Source organism: Pseudorca crassidens, chromosome 3 (assembly GCF_039906515.1).
Source record: "Pseudorca crassidens isolate mPseCra1 chromosome 3, mPseCra1.hap1, whole genome shotgun sequence".
Taxonomy (NCBI): Eukaryota; Metazoa; Chordata; class Mammalia; order Artiodactyla; family Delphinidae; genus Pseudorca; species Pseudorca crassidens.
The window spans coordinates 26,236,361-26,258,898 of record NC_090298.1 but is presented as its reverse complement, the minus strand read 5'-3'; positions in this window follow the sequence as shown (position 1 = coordinate 26,258,898).

The window sequence follows — 22,538 nt, the reverse complement described above, 5'->3', positions numbered from 1 at the left end:
TTACCTCTGTGTTTGCAATCTCCCTGCATTTTCGCGAATAACTATTTTTTTCAATTTTTTCTCAACTACAAATCAGGAATAAGTGGGTGGTGTAGAAAGGAGGCTGGAAGAATCAGCGTCTATCACAAAGAAACAAATGGTGTTTCTTCAAATATGTCTGAGACATTTTTTCCGTCTTTATGTAATTTGAGAAGTTGTCACCCAAACTGCACAACACAAAAACTAAACAACACCTAATACATGTTATGGTAAATATTTTCGGCCTAATGTATATTTATTTTGAAAGCTTACCATAGCATGTATAGATGATTGGTATCATCTTTTTATTGAATTCACTGTTGAAAAACAAATTTTCTAGGGTGAAGATATTTTTCCCTGTTTAGCACGAGGACTGGAAATTTGTACTATTGTCTGATGCTTCAGAGATGCTTCTCAGTGCCAGTTATTGATCCATGTTGTTTGATGACTAAGCCTGTAAGTCCTATAAAGCGTAAGCGTATGGAAGATTGATTCAAGAGTTGCCCATTTGAACGGCATGTCTTGTCCTTTGCAAAATGGTAGTTTTGATTTTCTCCCCTAGGTTACTCATGCCCTTTCTATAAAGATCCATAAGACTCATCTACTTGATTTTTGTTCTGGGAATATTTTATCTCTAGTGTGAAGTTTATAGTTTTAACTTATTAGAAAATGCAAACTTTGTAGTAAAACACACTTCCCTTTCCCCCTTGTTACAGAACATTATTCTATACTTAATTATAATAATAGGCTAATCTTGATTCTGGTAAGATGACTTCTAGAGAAGTACCCGGTTAATATATACTTGCTGAATGACTGGATTAGTTCCTTTTGACCAACTCATTTCTATTTCTGATGTAGATGTCATATCTTACATTGTGCTTCAGCTTGTAAATTACTTCGGGTTATCTCGAAAGTAGACTGAGAATGAATCTTGAATTCAATCTACAAAACAAAGAAGCAAACTGCACCTACAAAAGAATAAATGAATGAAAGAACAAGACAATGAGTTTCTTTGATTTTTTTCATGGCTTAACATAATAGTGTAATCTACAAGAATACAACCAATGTTGGTTTCATCTTTATGGTAGGTCAAGAAGAAAGATCACCGTTTCACCATTTTTAGTTAATACTTTGAGCTGGTTCAAGGAAACAAGGTCATGGGAGGAGTGCTGTCTTTAAAGACAGGCAGATTACATAAAACTTACTGATGTTGTGACCTTGGAAAGCTAAATAGCTTCTCCGAATCTCATATTCTTTGTAAGACTGAAGCAGTAAGGCCTCATATCTCCTTGGGTGGCGTATGAGGTAAATGAGATAAAATATGTGAAGCTCTGGACGTATGATCTGACAAAGTTAAGTGTTCAGGGGACTTCAGATCCCTCCCTCCCTTTCCTGTAAGCATGAACACAAACAGAAATTCAATTATGGGAGAAGAAAGGCAATTAAGGAACACTCAATTTTCCTAGCTTTTATAAATCAAGAACATATTTATGAGTTATATTTTAGTGTGTTTACTGGAGAAAACAAAAATAAGAAACAAAAACCAGGCATGAAACCTCACTGTTCTCTTGTATTATCACGACTGTAAAAGGCATTTTTTCATTGGCTATTTAAAATCTGGTGTTCCTGAGTCCTATGAGGAAGCCCACAACCACTCACTCTGCTTCAGATATTGACATTCCTGTGAAGAACAGATATTTTCTATTGGATTATTACTCATCATGACTGAAGTTCAACAGATAAATTAAAAACACAGCCACTCCTCAGCCCTGGAAGTGACTCACTTCTCAAGGAATGCTCCCCCTTTACTTCAAGATGGGCTGAAAGACGCCCTGAATAAGAACTGCTCCTTGTCAAAGAGGCCTCTGGACCATTCCCAGAAGAAATTATGGGTTGTCTAATAGAACTGCACAGGCACTTGGCCAAGTGCTTTCTGGAGCTTGTCCTGCAAATTCCTGTAATTTGCACCAGGTCACTTGCTATCCATTTTAGCTGACTGAACAGTTTGAATCACAGGTGTGAAAAGGCAACTGAAGCCATAGTTAGCAGAGACCTTCCAAGAAGGTGCTATTGCCATTCTGACCATGTGTAAGTGGGGTCATGAACTACAACAAGCTCTTTACTTTGCATAAAACACACACACACACACAATTTATTTAAGAATAATATTGGTTCAATAACCAAAAACAATCTGATTTAAAAATGGGCAGAGGCTCTTAGCGCACATTTTTCCAGAGAAGACATACAGATGGCCAACAAGCACAAGAAAAGATGTTCAACATCACTAATTATTAGGGAATGCAAATCAAAAACACAATGAGATATCACCTGACATGTTAGAATGGCTATTATTGAAAAGATAAGAAATAACAAACGTTGGCGAGGATGTGGAAAAGGGGGAACTTCTGTGCACTGTTGGTGGAACTGTAAATTGGTGCAGCCACTATGGAAAAGCGTATGGAGATTCCTCAAAAAATTAAGAATAGAACTACCATGTGATCCAGCAATTCCACTTCTGGGAATATGTCTGAAGATCATGAAAATACTGATTCTAAAAGATAAATGTACCCCTATGTTCATTGTTGCATTTTTTACAATAGCCAAGATATGAAAGCAACCTAAGTGCCCATCAATGGATGAATGGATAAAGAAGATGTGGTATATATGTACAATGGAATACTACTCAGCCATAAAAAAGAAAGAGATCCTTCCTTTTGCAACAACATGGATGGACCTTGAAGATATCATGCTAAGTAAAATAAGTCAGTTGGAGAAAGACAAATGCCATCTGACTTCACTTATATGTGGAATCTAAAAACAAAACTAAACAAAAAGAAACAAAATCAAGCTCATAGATACAGAGATCAGATTATTGGTTACCAGAAATTACGGGGCTTGGGGGGTGAGTAAAGTGGGGGAAGGGGGTTGACTGTATGGTGATGGATGGTAACTAGACTTGTGGTGGTGATCACTTTGTAGTATATAAAGATGTCAAATTATAATGCTATACACCTGAAACTTATATAATTACAAGAAGAAAAGAATAATTATTGGTTGCTGTGAAAAAAAAATTCTTGTTGCCTTACAGTGAGAATGTGAAAAAAAAAAAAAAAAGAAAGACATCTAAGCCTGAGTGGAAAATACTCCAACTAACTGAAAGTAAACACTTTTCAAACTCTAACGGGTCTCCAGCCTTGTTTTAGATATTTTCAGCATTCTTTTTAGATCGATTAGAGCTTAAACAGTTCAGTATTTTTCTCTATCTATGTTACGTTGCAAATGTGGTGTTCAGGTACTTATTTTCCAGTTTAGCATTTCACTAATAGTCTGTCATTTTCCACCTAGGTTGCTTTGTGACAATCTCATGCAGAATTCCCTCCTATGAGGTCTCTTCTCTTTTAGATACATCTTATTATCCATTAAAGAGTAATGAGATAATAGGGGCCATCCAGTGACTATAGGGGAATAAGTACCCAGCACACCCTTGTAAATAAGTAGTTGCTTTCTCCCCTGGAGAGCTTTAAAATATGTCCACACTGGAAACATTTTAAAGGACTGGTTAAAAAAAGATCTTCACTTAGTCTTGCATCTCTACAGTTCTCACAGGAGTTTTGTTAAAACCCTTTTTACCACGAATACATGTGGGTGTTTATAGAAGCAAGAAAGTGAACATGAAGTGGTTTTCCCATTGTGCATGTTTTATGCAGTGTATGAAGCACAAAAGTGACTAGAAATGCTGGAGTTCTGCAGGGAAGCCAATGGCTCAGCTCAGAGCTTTGGGGGGAGAGTAGTTGAAGGCACAGGTGCTATGACTTGAACAGCTGCCTGCTGCTATCACCAGGGGCAACAGTCACTTCCTGGGCTTTCATGGCGGGAAGAAGGAGCTCTAAGTTCCCAATGGGGACCTTGTCCCTTAGGGTAGGAGGAATGAACCTGTGGCCCATTGTGCAGTATTTAGTATGAGGAATAAGGAAGGTTGCCAGCTGGGCCTTCCATGTCCCGTGTTGTTGCTTGGTACTTCATTAGAGCAGCACGTAAAACAATTCACCATCGATTCCAGATCCCACCCTTTGTTTCTCTGCTCAGATCTCCCATAGAGTTTTGCCACGTGGTCTGTGGCATTCTCTGACCTCTATCCTCCATGGTCATCATCCAACCCTCAGACTCGTTCTTCGTTAAAATTGTGAAATGAAGTTTGGGAGTTGGAACAAGATTACCGTTCCGGAAACTTAAAAATAGTTATTCAGAAAATTTCTTACATTGATTCTATCCATCTGAGTATCATGGGAGTTCAAATTTAGAGAATAGTTTCTCCTAAGGTCAGGCCCAGTGTTCATGTTGCCGTAGTAACATTGCTAATGAAAGAGAGAGTTTCCATGAGACCCATTTGTCAAACTTTGTTCCAGTCACAAGGGCTGGATTTATAAGAACCATAGACTATTTCAACTTATTCCTCCTTTGCAGATACATATATTATTTTATAGGCAGGCATCAAACTATGTAGCTGGACTGAAAATTAATGAAATACTGGGACTGGTAGGCTGGTTATTTGAGACAAATTAAAAAGACCATGCTTATCAGTGTATATAGACAGGTTTTCTTTCTTGAGTTCATACAAGCTTTACAGGCAAAACTTTCCCCAAATTCTGCCCATAGCCATGACATAAAGATAGATACCATCAGATACCCAGAAGAAAAAAAAAAAAAGATATATTCAAGTTTCTAGGACTTAGTAATTTGAATCTCAATCTGTGATTTCAACTTTGACCCCATCCTCAGTTTGACGTTACTAGTTAGTGTGTGATGCAATCTTTCAGAGATGATATGCCTGTTGTATCAGGATATACTCTGTCAAGTACGTGCTTCAGGTTTTTTTTGTTTTTTGTTTTTGCATTTATTGTTTGTGGATTGGGTCATGCTCTTTTTTTTTTTTTTTTTTTTTTACATCTTTATTGGAGTATAATTGCTTTACAATGGTGTGTTAGTTTCTGCTTTATAACAAAGTGAATCAGTTATACATATACATATGTTCCCATATCTCTTCTCTCTTGCGTCTCCCTCCCTCCCACCCTCCCTATCTCACCCCTCCAGGCGGTCACAAAGCACCGAGCTGACATCCCTGTGCTATGCGGCTGCTTCCCACTAGCTATCTACCTTAAGTTTGGTAGTGTATATATGTCCATGCCTCTCTCTCGCTTTGTCACAGCTTACCCTTACCCCTCCCCATATCCTCAACTCCATTCTCTAGTAGGTCTGTGTCTTTATTCCTGTCTTATCCCTAGGTTCATCACGACAATTTTTTTCTCTTAAATTCCATATATATGTGTTAGCATATGGTATTTGTCTTTCTCTTTCTGACTTACTTCACTCTGTATGACAGACTCTAGGTCTATCCACCTCACTACAAATAGCTCAATGTCATTTCTTTTTATGGCTGAGTAATATTCCATTGTATATATGTGCCACATCTTCTTTATCCATTCATCCGATGATGGACACTTAGGTTGTTTCCATCTCCGGGCTATTGTAAATAGAGCTGCAATGAACATTTTGGTACATGACTCTTTTTGAATTATGGTTTTCTCAGGGTATATGCCCAGTAGTGGGATTGCTGGGTCATATGGTAGTTCTATTTGTAGTTTTTTAAGGAACCTCCATACTGTTCTCCACAGTGGCTGTATCAATTTACATTCCCACCAACAGTGCAAGAGGGTTCCCTTTTCTCCACACCCTCTCCAGCATTTATTGTTTCTAGATTTTTTGATGATGGCCATTCTGACTGGTGTGAGATGATATCTCATTGTAGTTTTGATTTGCATTTCTCTAATGATTAATGATGTTGAGCATTCTTTCATGTGTTTGTTGGCAGTCTGCATATCTTCTTTGGAGAGATGTCTGTTTAGGTCTTCAGCCCATTTTTGGATTGGGTTGTTTGTTTTTTTGTTATTGAGCTGCATGAGCTGCTTATAAATTTTGGAGATTAATCCTTTGTCAGTTGCTTCATTTGCAAACATTTTCTCCCATTCTGAGGGTTGTCTTTTGGTCTTGTTTATGGTTTCCTTTGCTGTGCAAAAGCTTTGAAGTTTCATTAGGTCCCGTTTATTTTTGTTTTTATTTCCATTTCTCTGGGAGGTGGGTCAAAAAGGATCTTGTTGTGATTTATGTCATAGAGTGTTCTGCCTATGTTTTCCTCTAAGAGTTTGATAGTTTCTGGCCTTACATTTAGGTCTTTAATCCATTTTGAGCTTATTTTTGTGTATGGTGTTAGGGAGTGATCCAATCTCATACTTTTACATGTACCTGTCCAGTTTTCCCAGCACCACTTATTGAAGAGGCTGTCCTTTCTCCACTGTACATCCCTGCCTCCTTTATCAAAGATAAGGTGACCATATGTGCGTGGGTTTATCTCTGGGCTTTCTATCCTGTTCCATTGATCTATCTTTCTGTTTTTGTGCCAGTACCATACCATCTTGATTACTGTAGCTTTGTAGTATAGTCTGAAGTCAGGCAGCCTAATTCCTCCAGCTCCATTTTTTGTTCTCAAGATTGCTTTGGCTATTCGGGGTCTTTTGTGTTTCCATACAAATTGTGAAATTTTTTGTTCTAGTTCTGTGAAAAATGCCAGTGGTAGTTTGATAGGGATTGCATTGAATCTGTACATTGCTTTGGGTAGTAGAGTCACTTTCACAATGTTGATTCTTCCAATCCAAGAACATGGTATATCTCTCCATCTATTGGTATCATCTTTAATTTCTTTCATCAGTGTCTTATAATTTTCTGCATACAAGTCTTTTGTCTCCTTAGGTAGGTTTATTCCTAGAAATTTTATTCTTTTTGTTGCATTGGTAAATGGGAGTGTTTTCTTGATTTCACTTTCAGATTTTTCATCATTAGTGTATAGGAATGCCAGAGATTTCTGTGAATTTTGTATCCTGCTACTTTACCAAATTCATTGATTAGCTCTAGTAGTTTTCTGGTAGCATCTTTAGCATTCTCTATGTATAGTACCATGTCATCTGCAAACAGTGACAGTTTTACTTCTTCTTTTCTGATTTGGATTCCTTTTATTTCCTTTTCTTCTCTGATTGCTGTGGCTAAAACTTCCAAAACTATGTTGAATAAGAGTGGTGAGAGTGGGCAACCTTGTCTTGTTCCTGATCTTAGTGGAAATGCTTTCAGTTTTTCACCATTGAGGACGATGTTGGCTGTGGGTTTGTCACATATGGCCTTTATTATGTTGAGGAAAGTTTGCTCTATGCCTGCTTTCTGCAGAGTTTTTATCATAAATGGGTGTTGAATTTTGTCGAAAGCTTTCTCTGCATCTATTGAGATGGTCATATGGTTTTTCTCCTTCAGTTTGTTAATATGGTGTATCACGTTGATTGATTTGAGTATATTGAAGAATCCTTGCATTCCTGGAATAAACCCCACTTGACCATGGTGTATGATCTGTTTAATGTGCTGTTGGATTCTGTTTGCTAGTATTTTGTTGAGGAGTTTTGCATCTGTGTTCATCAGTGATATTAGCCTGTAGTTTTCTTTCTTTGTGACATCCTTGTCTGGTTTTGGTATCAGGGTGATGGTGGCGTCGTAGAATGAGTTTGGGAGTGTTCCTCCCGCTGCTATATTTTGGAAGAGTTTGAGAAGGATAGGTGTTAGCTCTTCTCTAGATGTTTGATAGAATTCGCCTGTGAAGCCATCTGGTCCTGGTCTTTTGTTTGTTGGAAGATGTTGAATCACAGTTTCAATTTCAGTGCTTGTGATTGCTCTATTCATATTTTCTATTTCTTCCTGATTCAGTCTTGGTAGGTTGTGCATTTCTAAGAATTTGTCCATTTCTTCCAGGGTGTCCATTTTATTGGCATAGAGTTGCTTGTAGTAATCTCCCATGATCTTTTGTATTTCTGCAGTGTCAGTTGTTACTTCTCCTTTTTCATTTGTATTTCTATTGATTTGAGTCTTCTCCCTTTTTTTCTTGATGAATCTGGCTAATGGTTTATCAATTTTGTTTATCTTCTCGAAGAACCAGCTTTTAGTTTTATTGATCTTTGCTATGATTTCCTTCATTTCTTTTTCATTTATTTCTGATCTGATTTTTATGATTTCTTTCCTTCTGCTAACTTTGGGGTTTTTTTGCTCTTCTTTCTCTAATTGCTTTAGGTGCAATGTTAGGTTGTTTATTCGAGATGTTTCCTTTTTCTTAAGGTAGGATTGTATTGTTATAAACTTCCCTCTTAGAACTGCTTTTGCTGCATCCCATAGATTTTGGGTTGTCGTGTCTCCATTGTTATTTGTTTCTAGGTATTTTTTAATTTCCTCTTTGATTTCTTCAGTGATCACTTCGTTATTAAGTAGTGTATTGTTTAGCCTCCATGTGTTTGTATTTTTTACAGATCTTGTCCTGTAATTGATATAGAGTCTCACAGTGTTGTGGTTGGAAAAGATACTTGATACAATTTCAATTTTCTTAAATTTACCAAGGCTTGATTTGTGACCTATCTATCCTGGAGATCCTGATCTATCCTGGAGAATGTTCCATGAGCACTTGAGAAAAATGTGTATTCTGTTGTTTTTGGATGGAATGTCCTATAAATATCAATTAAGTCCATCTTGTTTAATGTATCATTTAAAGCTTGTGTTTCCTTATTTATTTTCGTTTTGGATGATCTGTCCATTGGTGAAAGCGGGGTGTTAAAGTCCCCTACAATGAATGTGTTACTGTCGATTTCCCCTTTTATGGCTGTTAGTATTTGCCTTCTGTATTGAGGTGCTCCTATGTTGGGTGCATAAATATTTACAATTGTTATATCTTCTTTTTGGATCGATCCCTTGATCATTATGTAGTGTCCTTCTTTGTTTCTTCTAATAGTCTTTATTTTAAAGTCTATTTTGTGTGATATGAGAATTGCTACTCCAGCTTTCTTTTGGTTTCCATTTGCATGAAATATCTTTTTCCATTCCCTTACTTTCAGTCTGTATGTGTCTCTAGGTCTGAAGTGGGTCTCTTGTAGACAGCAAATATATGGGTCTTGTTTTTGTATCCATTCAGCCAGTCTGTGTCTTTTCGTGGGAGCATTTAGTCCATTTACATTTAAGGTAATTATCAATATGTATGTTCCTATTCCCATTTTCTTAATTGTTTTGGGTTCATTATTGTAGGTCTTTTCCTTCTCTTGTGTTTCTTGCCTAAAGAAGTTTCTTTAGCAGTTGTTGTAAAGCTGGTTTGGTGGTGCTGAACTCTCTCAGCTTTTTCTTGTCTGTAAAGGTTTTAATTTCTCCATCAAATCTGAATGAGATCCTCGCTGGGTAGAGTAATCTTGGTTGCAGGTTTTTCTCCTTCATCACTTTAAATATGTGCTGCCAGTCCCTTCTGACTTGCAGAGTTTCTGCTGAAAGATCAACCGTTAACCTTATGGGGATTCCCTTGTGTGTTATTTGTTGTTTTTCCCTTGCTGCTTTTAATATTTTTTTTTGTATTTAATTTTTGACTGTTTCATTAATATGTGTCTTGGCGTATTTCTCCTTGGATTTATCCTGTATGGGACTCTCTGTGCTTCCTGGACTTGATTAACTATTTCCTTTCCCATATTAGGGAACTTTTCAACTATAATCTCTTCAAATATTTTCTCAGTCCCTTTCTTTTTCTCTTCTTCTTCTGGAACCCCTATAATTCGAATGTTGGTGCGTTTAATGTTGTGCCAGAGGTCTCTGAGACTGTCCTCAGTTCTTTTCATTCTTTTTTCTTTATTCTTCTCTGCAGTAGTTATTTCCACTATTTTATCTTCCAGGTCAGTTATACGTTTTTCTGCCTCAGTTATTCTGCTATTGATCCCATCTAGAGTATTTTTAATTTCATTTATTGTGTTGTTCATCGTTGTTTGTTTCATCTTTAGCTCTTCTAGGTCCTTGTTAAATGTTTCTTGCATTTTGTCTATTCTATTTCCAAGATTTTGGATCATCTTTACTATCATTATTCTGAATTCTTTTTCAGGTAGGCTGCCTATTTCCTCTTCATTTGGTAGGTCTGGTGGGTTTTTATCTTGCTCCTTCATCTGCTGTGTGTTTTTCTGTCGTCTCATTTTGCTTATCTTAGTGTGTTTGGGGTCTCCTTTATGCAGGCTGCAGGTTCGTAGTTCCTGTTGTTTTTGGTGTCTGTCCCCAGTGGCTAAGGTTGGTTCAGTGGGTTGTGTAGGCTTCCTGGTGGAGGGGACTAGTGCCTCTGTTCTGCTGGATGAGGCTGGATCTTGTCTTTCTGGTGGGCAGGTCCACGTCTGGTGGTGTGTTTTGGGGTGTCTGTGGACTTATTATGATTTTAGGCATCCTCTCTGCTAATGGGTGGGGTTGTGTTCCTGTCTTGCTAGTTGTTTGGCATAGGATGTCCAGCACTGTAGCTTGCTGGTCGTTGAGTGAAGCTGGGTGCTGGTGTTGAGATGGAGATCTCTGGGAGATTTTCACTGTTTGATATTATGTGGAGCTGGGAGGTCTCTTGTGGACCAGTGTCCTGAAGTTGGCTCTCCCACCTCAGAGGCACAGCACTGACTCCTGGCTGCAGCACCAAGAGCCTTTCATCCACACGGCTCAGAATAAAAGGGAGAAAAAGTAGAAAGAAAGAATTAGTAGAAGAAGGAAGGAAGAAAGAAAGAAAGAAAGAAAGAAAGAAAGAAAGAAAGAAAGAAAGAAAGGAGGGAGGGAGGGAGGGAGGGAGGGAGGAAGGAAGGAGGGAAGGAAGGAAAAAAAGAAAGAAGATAAAGTAAAATAAAATAAGATAAAATATAATAAAGTTATTAAAATAAAAAAGTAATTATTAAGAAAAAAGATTAAAAAAACAAAAAGCAAAAAAAGGACAGATAGAACCCTAGGACAAATGGTGGAAGCAAAGCTATACAGACAAAATCTCACACAGAAGCATACACATACACACAAAAAGAGGAAAAGGGGAAAAATAATAAATCTTGCTCTCAAAGTCCACCTCCTCAATTTGGGATGACTGGTTGTCTATTCATGTATTCCACAGATGCAGGGTACATCAAGTTGATTGTGGAGCTTTAATCCGCTGCTTCTGAGGCTGCTGGGAGAGATTTCCCTTTCTCTTCTTTGTTCTCACAGCTCCCAGGGGCTCAGCTTTGGATTTGGCCCCGCCTCTGCGTGTAGGTAGCTGGAGGGCGTCTGTTCTTCGCTCAAATAGGACGGGGTTAAAGGAGCCGCTGATTCGGGGGCTCTGGCTCACTCAGGCCGGGGGGAGGGAGGGGTATGGAGTGCGGGGCGGGCCTGCGGCGGCAGAGGCCGGCGTGACGTTGCACCAGCCTGAGGCGCGCCGTGTGTTCTCCTGGGGAAGTTCCCTGGATCCCGGGACTCTGGCAGTGGCGGGCTGCACAGGCTCCCCGGAAGGGAGGTGTGGATAGTGACCTGTGCTCGCACACAGGCTTCTTGGTGGCGGCAGCAGCAGCCTTAGTATCTCCTGCCCGTCTCTGGGGTCCGCGCTTTTAGCCGCGGCTCACGCCCGTCTCTGGAGCTCCTTTAAGCAGCGCTCTCAATCTCCTCTCCTCGCGCACCAGGAAACAAAGAGGTAAGAAAAAGTCTCTTGCCTCTTCGGCAGGTCCAGACTTTTCCGCGGACTCCCTCCCGGCTAGCCGTGGCGCACTAACCCCCTTCAGGCTGTGTTCACGCCGCCAACCCCAGTCCTCTCCCTGCACTCCGACCGAAACCCGAGCCTCAGCTCCCAGGCCCCGCCTACCCTGGCGGGTGGGCAGACAAGCCTCTCAGGCTGGTGAGTGCTGGTCGGCCCTGATCCTCTGTGCTGGAATCTCTCCGCTTTGCCCTCCGCACCCCTGTTGCTGTGCTCTCCTCCGCGGCTTCGAAGCTTTCCCCCTCTGCCACCCGCAGTCTCCGCCTGTGAAGTGGTTTCTAGTGTGTGGAATCCTTTCCTCCTTCACAGCTCCCTCCCACTGGTGCAGGTCCTGTCCCTATCCTTTTGTCTCTGTTTATTCTTTTTTCTTTTGCCCTACCCAGGTACGTGGGGGGTTTCTTGCCTTTTGGGAGGTCTGAGGTCTTCTGCCAGCGTTCAGTAGGTGTTCTGTAGGAGTTGTCCCACGTGTAGATGTATTTCTGGTGTATCTGTGGGGAGGAAGGTGATCTCCTCGTCTTACTCTTCCGCCATCTTCCCGGAAGCCCCGTGCTTCTGTTTTAAGAAGGCAGGTTGAGCACACATTTGCCTTTTGACATTTCTCCAAAACCATTGGGGAAGAATATATAGAAGTAGTTAACCCATAAGTGAAGAGACTAAGTTAAGGGCCAGGAAAGGTGGGTCACCAATGGATAAGAAAGTTCAATGGATTTCTGGGAGACAGAAAAAGAATGGAAGTGTGTTGAAGGAAGGAAGCCTAGAATATCCTCTGGGAGCCAGCATCGCCAGTGGGAGCCAAGAACCTTGAAGAGACTCTAGGTTCTACATCAAACTGTGGTATAAAACAGGAGTAAAGGGCACTAGTCAGAGAGAATCTGATGGCAGAACTGCACAGGTGGGTCCCACAGCTCTGTATGCAGAACAGCAAGAAGGCTAGGACTTATCCATAAGCCAAACCAACCAACCCACCAAACAACCCACCAACCAATCATCAACCAATCAGCAAAAACAGAGGGATGTTTTCTAAAACAAATATGAATTCAGAAAAAGTCAAGGTCCCAGCTGTGTATTGGTGCCTGAAGCACACCCCTCTTTTTTCTGCCTGTTGTAGACGTGCAGCCTAACAGAGGCTGACTTTTCACTCTTTCTAAAGCAAAACAGTCAGCTGCCATGCCTCATCCATGTGAGCAAGCTTCTCAATCAGAATTCCCTCAAAAAATGAGAGGGCCTTTTGGGATATAGATCTACATGCACGACAGCAGAGGAAAGCCACACTGGCTTCTCTGGTTTCTGCTCTTGAATACGAATGAACTTCATCAGTCGTAGGAGAAAAACCAACCACGTGGAAAAAGAAGGACCAAGGTAGCCTGTATCAGCTAAGATGCATTCAACTGCAAGTAACAGAAAATCCAACTAAAGTGGACTTGAACAAGGAGGACATGTATTTTCTCATCTAAAAAATGTCTGGAGATGGAGAGTTCTTAAATGGAGTAGCTCAGCAATGTCATCAAGGACTTGAGATTTTCATCTTTCTGTTCCACTATCCTTGGCACGTTAGTGATTTCTTTTCTCATGGTTACAGATGGCAGCAGATATTACATGAATAAGATTGCTTAATTTTTTTTTTTTTTTTTGCGGTATGCGGGCCTCTCACTGCTGTGGCCTTTCCCATTGCGGAGCACAGGCTCTGGATGCACAGGCTCAGCGGCCATGGCTCACGGGCCCAGCCGCTCCGCGGCATGTGGCATCTTCCCAGACCGGGGCACGAACCCGCGTCCCCTGCATTGGCAGGTGGACTCTCAACCACTGTGCCACCAGGGAAGCCCAATTTTTTTTTTTTTTTTTTTTTTTTTTTACCATGTGCCATTTATTGTTAGTGAGAATACCTTTCCCATAAATGTCCTAGGAGCTTTTCCTTATGGTCACATTGGATCTCAGGAATTGGGTCTCATGCCTATGCTTATAAAATCATTAGAAATGGGAATGAGACTCTTGTGAATGGTCTAGGCCAGGGTTTCTCAAGCTTCACAGTATTGACGTTTTGGACCAGATAATTCTTTGTTGGGGGGGGGGTTGTTGTCCTGTGCATGGTAGGCTGTTTAGCAGCACCCCTGCTAAGTCATATTCCATTCTGGACGGGCATCCTCTTGACCAGTCTCAAGTAGGCCATTGAAGATGATGGTCAACAGTGACTCTTCTGGAGAGCAGAACCAAGGGCAGAAGGACCACAGGAGCTGCATACAGAGAGCAGAGCCAAGGTTGACCTTGTGCGATTGTGGGATTTGATGTATGTAGTAGAGCAGTGACATCTCTACACTTCCTTTTCTACTATTTCCCAAACGGATGGGTATTTGTCCTATTTTGTTTTGTCTTTTTGGTTTGCTGGTTTTGTTTTTGTTTTTCAGTTATTCTATTTCTCCTCCTCCATCGTATATCAGACATATTGTTTCTTAGCATAGACCATCTGATCCCAAGGAGAATCATCTACAATTGGCAGAGGACAAACCATCATTCAGAAATTGTGGACTTCAAGGTTGATGCAGCAACTGAATGATATTCTGTGGGTGTCTTTCTTGCTGAAGGGATGAGTGTGTTCTGCTAGGGTATATGGATACTGACGCGCCAAAGGGAGGACTTTGACCGACACTACAGATTGGATAAAACATCTATGTCCAACCTCCTTCACTCTTCCCTGTCTTTACCATAGAGGTTGTAAGTGTGCATACTTACCCAGTCACCCATACAACCTGTGGTAGCCATATGACACAGCTCTGACCAATAAGACATAAACAGAAGTTTAGGGAGAGAACTACTCTAGGGAAGCATTTACGTTATTGATAAAGGAAACAGATGCAACTGGCCCCGCCCCTTTCTTCCTGTCTCCACTTCCTCCTGCCTGGTTCACGAATGTGATTCCTGGAACTAGTCATCTTGCAACCATGAAACAACAAGGTCTTCCATACCATCATTATCCATTTTATCAGTTCTGGATTGTCTGTCTCTGAAATTATCGATATTTGAGTAGTTTATAAGTCAGGTATATTTGAGTCATTATAAATCAGGTATTTTATCACTTGAAACTGAACAGCAACTAATTAGTAACATAAAAGAAGGTAGAGTGAAGGAGAAAGGCTGAAGTGAAGGATACGGATGCTAATAACCTCACCTTATGTGCAGTGGAATTGAGATACTGACTTTTGTCTTTGGAACATAGTCTATGGTAATATTTGGTAATTACCCACTGACCCTCACCATTTTTTGGTTTTTAATTCCAAGAACTTCTCTCTATTAAACTTCGTATATTAGGCTGAGACACTCTAGGCTTATTACTGGAGGAGGGCTGACCTAGCCCCATGCATCAGTCAAGTTATTGGCTTTTGAGATTCTGAGTGTGCATTTGAAATTCACTGTCTAGAAATCCAAAGATTTTTCAGCTTTCGAGAGCCAGGATTTTTGAGAAGAATATGTATTGAGTTCCAAAAGCTTGGCTTTGCATATCCAAAGAAAAAAATCTCTGAAGGTATCAGGGCCTAAAATTAGGTTTGCCTGATGTGAGGAAGGAAACTAGAGGTTTAGAGAGTAAGCAAGTACTTGGGAAGTTGCTTGTGCTCTGCCCACCACTCCAGTCCTGGGGTGAGAGGAGACAGATTTGAGTAAGAGTAAGTAAGAATAGAGGAGAGCAGTGCACACCTCTCTGCATTCAACTCCTGGAAGACAGCAAGCTACACAGCAAGGCTTGCAGAGGTCCCCTCAATGCTTAACAGAGTGGTGTCATAGCCATAAAGTGGGAGTTATAGTGGGGCAGGCCAAGGCAAAGGGGGCCTGAGACAGCACTGCTGAGCTCCCTTTTGCCCCATAGTCATAGAAGAGAATCAGAAAACTGTTCATGAGTGAAAAATGGTCACAGCAGGGTTAAGTTGGCTAGTGGATCTGATGGGAACTCTTATCAGAACATGGATGATACAAACCATTCGGACTAGTAACCAGAGATCACAGTGGTGCCTTGTTCAGTACGGTGGATGCCAACACAGATGTCAATGACCAAAGATCGGGACTTGCCAAAGAGGTCAGAGGTTAATCACCAATAGAAGCCGACCTACCCCCACTGCTTCGGCACCACAGCAACCCTCCGGAAATGACCTGCCCTCCCGTGAACAGGGAAAGGAGGAATTAAATCTGACTTTATAGATTTTAAATGTAAAACAACATAGTTTGCGTGGAATTAATAATGATTAACGTTTCTGCCAGCTGGTACAATAGGGTCTTTTAGTTAGAGAAAATCAAGTTAATCCTTTTTACGCCCAGGAACGTGGCTTGAGAAAATTGAACCTGTTACATAAGAAATTGAGGCGTAAGTATATTATTTAAGGTAATTAAAGATAAACAGGCAAGAAATAAAAATGATAATACATCAAATATTATAAAGAGGAAGAGGCGGGAAAGAAGAGGATAGTTATAAAAGTTAATTAATCCTCATCTTTCATTTCTGGAAGACAATAGGCTAAATATAAATTTGATACATCTACAAATCTCATATTCATGTTATTTAGTATCTTGAAAGTAATAAATATAAGAATTAAAAAATAGTTAAGAGGTTTTGCTTGGGAGAGGGACTGGGGGAAGGTAGGAGACTGTTTCTGTTCATCATAAATTGTTCTTTACTATTTGATTTTTTTTCTTGCAACATACTTGTGTTACTTTGATATAAACTAGAAAATAATTAATTATGAGCCTGTGTGCCTTTGAGTTTTATGTTGCAGCGGTATATGCTAACAGAATACTTGTAGTAAAGATAAAAGTACTCCTAAGTGTTCTGAGAATGTGGGCTACCATGTACTGCAGAGTGGCTTTGCAGACCTCTGCAGGAATTCCTAGACTCTATGGGCAAGTATGGCAACCACCAGACCAATAGGATGATTATGGGGCAAAAAGACAGAAGAGAAGGACAAATAACACACAAAGCTTGGACAGGGAGACTTTTCAAAACAGACATTTTTAAGAGATTTTATGGTATCATAGCAGTTGGAGCTGTGGGATGATACATGTGGCAGTGGATTGTCTTTTGTGAAATGTACGGGGCCTGGTTTTTAAGGCTTACACACACACACACACACACACACACACACACACACACACAGAGTGCATTTAGCTTGTGCTCCAGCCCACTAATCATCGTCTTCTTCTCACTTAGCCCTTGAGTCTTGAGAGCCCAATTAAAGGCCCCAGAAGCAACAGTCTGTGACACTTGCTGATTCCCCAGCCTTGCCCTGTCCTCTCAGAGGCAGAGGGCTGACAAACAGAGGACAGGGGGTTATGCCTGAAATCAGCCATTGTTTGACCCATGCCAAAAGAGAAGGTCCCTGGAGCAAAGGACTGTGACTTTGCAGGGGTCTAAGAAACAGTACAGCAAATCCTTGTAGTGTTGTCAAACACATCACCCCTGTGCAACAGCATAAAAACCACTTTTTGTTTTTAAGTTTGGATGACTTTTGAATCAACAACTCTAGCCAACAGCCTTCATTATCTCTTGAGCTGATGGAACCCTAAGAGTAGAGATACATTCTCAAACAATTTTCTCAGAGAGAGAAATATACCAATTGAAAAATGGAAACTAGATTAAATAGTTAACAGTTGTAAAATACATAGATAGAATTTGCACCAACAAAAGATAATGTAATGGAGGCTTATTACACTTTTTTCTCCTGTAGTGGATTTTTGCTTGTTTGTTTGTTTTGCCACATGGCATGTGGGATCTTAGTTTCCTGGTCAGGGATCGAACCTGTGCCCCCTGCAGTGGAAGCACAGAATCCTAACCTCTGGACCGCCAGGGAATTCCCACCTGCACTGTTTTCTTTCTTTCTTTTTTTAAATATTTATTTATTTGGTTGCGCCGGGTCTTATTTGTGGCAGGGGGGCTCCTATAGCTTGCATCTTGAGGGCTCTTTAGTTGCAGCACAGGGCTTCTTAGTTGCTGCATGCATGTGGGATCTAGTTGCCCGGCCAGGGGTTGAACCTGGGCCCCCTGCACTGGGAGTGCGGAGTCTTAACTGCTGCACAACCAGGGAAGTCACCTGCACTGTTTTCTTCACCATTTTTTCAGCTGTTTTTTCAACATGGTTATCTTGCACTCAAATAGCATTTAAAAATGAATTTAAGCACAAACAAATGTCTTTAGAGAAAAATAAAGGCTAAACAAGACAGCACCTTGAAAGACATAGAAATAGTGTAGGTATTCTTCAGGCAATGCATGCAAAGTAGCATTTTCAACATGCTACCAAGTTCACTCTCATGGAGTCTGAAGAGGCAGGTGAGGGTTATATATATTCTAGATCCCAAATCAATTCAAGTTGGTTTATGACTGGTAGCAACTATTAGTGGGATTAGTGAAACTTTTCAGCCTGAAAAAATTTTCTGAAATTATTTAAACCAACTCTTGAAATTCAGAGAATGAACTAGATTTCTTTTAAAAAATTGATTTCAGCCTATGACACCAAGGGTATAATCATTGCTATTCCACAACTATATTATGGTTCCATCAAATAACAATTCTATTTGTGTGGCCACAGAGAGGTGAATGGAAGCTTCTGACCTCTAACAGTGCAATTTTGCTTTCTCAGTAACAGCATCCTGGAAGCACTGGGGGCAGATTGCTTTCCCTAGAGTGCAATACCTGAAAACTGGCCTTGGCTTTCTAGCCATTGGTCTCGCCACCTAGGAGAGGTCTTATTCACTGCTGACAACACAGAAAGAGGTTAAATCGAAAATCAGGCTCCGTACACATGTTTTATACCTACAACAGGGTGCCTTCACTGCAGTTCAACCCTAGGCTGCTTAGTCAACTACACGGAGATACACCTAACCCTCTTCTATCACTGAATTCTTTCCTGAAATCCTGGCCATTAGGTGAAAAGCTGTTACATGAAAAATATTTCCGTTAGTTGTAAGGAATTCTGTTCTCAGTCAAGGTTCTCAAGCAATTTTCTCCCAGAGAAGTGTATCAATTGGATAATGGAAACCAGATTAATTAGTTAATAAACAACAATTATAAAATACATAGATAGAATTTAGACATAAAATGTAATGTAATGGAGGCTTATTACACTTTTTTCCCTGCACCATTTTCTTCACCAGTTTTCAACCGTTTTAGGGCTCGTGATTATCTTGTACTCAAACTGCATTTAAAAATAAATTTAAGCACAGTTAAATACCTTTAGGGAAAAATAAAGGCTAAACATGAGAGCACTTTGAAAGACATGGAAATAGTATAGGTACAACAGACTGAAGATTAGTAAAAGGTACCACCTCTTCATTTCTCTTGCTCAGTATATGTCCACAAAGCAAAACATCCAAACATGTACACAATTCAAATTTATTTCAGATGATATTCTCTAACTTGAAGCAGTTGACCTGAAAATTGGTGTGTCTTTGCCTGAAAGTATAATTGCAGAATATCACTTCTTATAGCTCATTAATTTAGTCTGCTTTGGGATACAAAAGTCATTATACTAAAAAAAGGAGTGTGGTCAGCAGAATAATGGTCCTCCCCCGCCAAAGATGTCCATGTCCTAATCCTCCAAACATATGAATATGTTACCTTACATGGCAAAAGAGATTTTGAAGATGTGATTGGATCTTGAGATGGGAGGATTATTCTGGATTATCTGGATGGGCCCAAGGTAATCACAAGGGTCTTTATAAGAAGGAGCCAGGAGGTCAAAGAGAAGCATATGATGATGGAAGCAGAGGTCAGAATGATGCACGGAAGGGACCACTAGACAAGCGTGCAGACAAATGGCCTCTAGAAGCTGGAAAAGGCAGGAGAATGGGGAAATGGATTTTCCCCTAGAGTTTCTAGAAGGAGCACAGTTCTGTTGTTCAATTTTAGACTTTCAGAAATTGTAAGATAATGAATTTGTGTTGTTTTAAGCCACTAAGTGTGTGGTAATTTGTTACCGAAGCAGTAGGAAACTAACAAAAGTCATTAATTTTAAAAAAAGTAATTGAAAAGTAGTGCAATTTTCAGGAGCCATTGTGGAAAACCTGTTGATTTGACAGCCTTTGTGAGATGTAAGTCTCCGCCCACCCTTTGTTCTACAGGACTGGGCTGAAGCCAGTGCTGGGTATGGATGTTTGAGACCCAGGAGCTAAATGCCTATTTTAGGAGCATACCTTTCTGCATTCAGCTTAGATAGAAATGTGTCTCCAGGAAATTTACTGTTGCTGTTTGTGGGCAATAGTGTGCAGTGGGGGAGTGAGGTAGAGATAGTGGTGGGAAGAAATTTTTTTTGTTCTGCCAAAATGCCAATCATCCCTGAGCGATGGGTGGAATTTTTGCTGTTATCATTTATTTTGATACTACTATGAACTGAACTGTGGTCCTCTCCAAATTCATATGTTGAAGCCCTAACCCCCAATGCAGTGGCATTTGGAGATGGGGCCTTTGGAGAGTAATTAGGTTTAGATGAGGTCATGATGGGGGTTGGGGTCCCCATGATGGGATTAGTGTCCTTATAAGAGTTTCACCAAAACTTGACCATGCTGGCACCCTGGTCTTGGACTTCCAGCCTCTAGAACTGTGAGAAAATTAATTTCTGTTGTTTAAGCCACCCAGTCTATGGTGTTTTGTTATGGCAACCTGAGCAGACTAAGATATTGAAAGAAAATAAGAGTAGGGGTGTAAGGCTTGATTTTCATATCACCCCGGTTTTACAAGAGATCAAGCCAGCCAAGAGTAAGCAGAAACACCCAAGATTCAGAGGAGTTGTTAATGCCTGAGATCCCGATGGGTCCTGGTGGGAGGGCCTGGCATTTCATGATCTTTACAGGTGTGGCAGGCAGAGTTCAAGGTGGCCCCAAGATTCCTGGTCCCTGGTGCACACACACCTTCTTCCAGTTATTCAGTGAAACACTAATCTAGATGCTACTATGGAGGGATTTTTGCAGATGTAATAAGGTCTCAAAACAGTTGGCATTAGATAGGGTGATTATCTGGGTGGGCTTGATCTAATCACACTAGCCCTTCAAATCTGGGTCTAGAGGTCAGAGACAGAGGAAGTCAGTGATTCTAAGCACAAGAAGGATTAGATGCACAATTGTTGGCTTGAGGGTGGAGGAGACCACATGCCAAGGAATATGGGTGGCCTTGAGCTGCTGAGAGTGGTCCCTGGCTCACAGCCAACAAGGAAACAGGGACCTAGTTGTACAACCACAAGGAATGGAATTCTGCCAACAACATGTATGATTTGGGAGCAGATTTTTCCCTAGAGCCTCCAGATAAGAACTCAACCCAGAAACACTTACTTTGATGTCAGCCTTTGGTAACCAGAGCACAGAACATAACCATGCCATGCCAAACCTCATACAATAGAACTGTGGGCTAATAAAGGGGTGTTGTTTTAAGCCACTACATTTATGGTAATTTGTTATACAGCAATAGGTAACTAATACAGCAGTCTGTGCTGCTGTTGCAGTTTCTCCAGTTCTGGGCACATGGACTCCAGCTTTCATCAGATTGAGACTCAGTTAAACAGTGAAACTCTTACTTGGAGCCAAACATGCATGAGAGCTCTGCCCACCCTCTGAGATGAGCTATGAATAGGATAAATTTTGGAACCCTTAGAAATTACTCTTGGGGACTTTAATCTTTATGAAAGACTGACCTTTCCGAAGCTAAGCATATGGCCTCAGAGCCCTTATAATTTTGTTGTTAACATACCAGTGCAGCTCTATTTGTATCCATGGGCTAGGCCATTTAAGTTAAATATACAAATGGCCTTAAAATGGTCAAATGTTAAGAATTGGTTACCCTCATATATTGGGTCTGAGAAATACATATATACATATACATATACATATGTGTGTGTATATATATATATATATATATATACACACACACATACACACATATATATACATATGTATACACACACACACACACACACACACACACACACACACACATTTTTAAATCTAGTTGGACAGAAAGAGCCTGCTGATTACTTTCCTAAACAACCAGAATTTTAAAAAATCGTTTTGAACGTTATTTTCCATAATCAATCTGCTTGATAAAATGTGCCTTTAGTCAGTATCAGCGTATCCCATTCAATTCAGCAAACATTTAGTGACTATTTATTCTATTTTCTTTCTTTTTAAAAATTTTGTCTCAGTGAATTCATGGGAACTTTTTTTTCCCCATTGCAAAAATCAATCTCGTTAAAAGGTGTCTATTATAAGGCTGCAATGTAAGTTACTACAAGCTCTCCAATAACTTTAAAGGAGAAGACACCATATGTCTAGTATGAAGAAGAAAAGATTGTTGCTAGGGTCAGAACACCAAACTTAGACTGGCTTAAACAAATTGAGGAATATTTGTATTCTCATACAGGTGGTATAGGCACATAATAGCATGTCAAGATTAATTTTTTTTATGTTTATATACATTTTCTTCATTGGCTGACATCAACATTCATCACTTGGTTTTGTTATTCACTGAATGTTTTATTTTTAATTGAGATATAACTGACATGTAACATTGTATTAGTTTTAGGTGACATAATGATTTGGTATATGTATATATTGCAAAATGATCACCACAATAAGTTTAGTTAACATCCATCAAACATGTTTTTTTTCTTGTGATGAGAACTTTTAAGATCTACTCTCTTAGCAGCTTTCAAATATACAATACGCCATTATTACCTAAAGGAATTTTTTGTCTTAACTGAAAAGTCTAAAACTAGGCCTGGCTCCAAGTACTGTCTCACACAGAAGTTCAAAATATCATGTTTTCTCCATGATTGTTTTAGTTTTCCCCTCCTCTTTGTGCCAGATTTATCTTCAGGCCGGCTTCCCTCATGTTAGCAAAATGGCTGCTGCAATTCTAGTCCTCATACCCTCA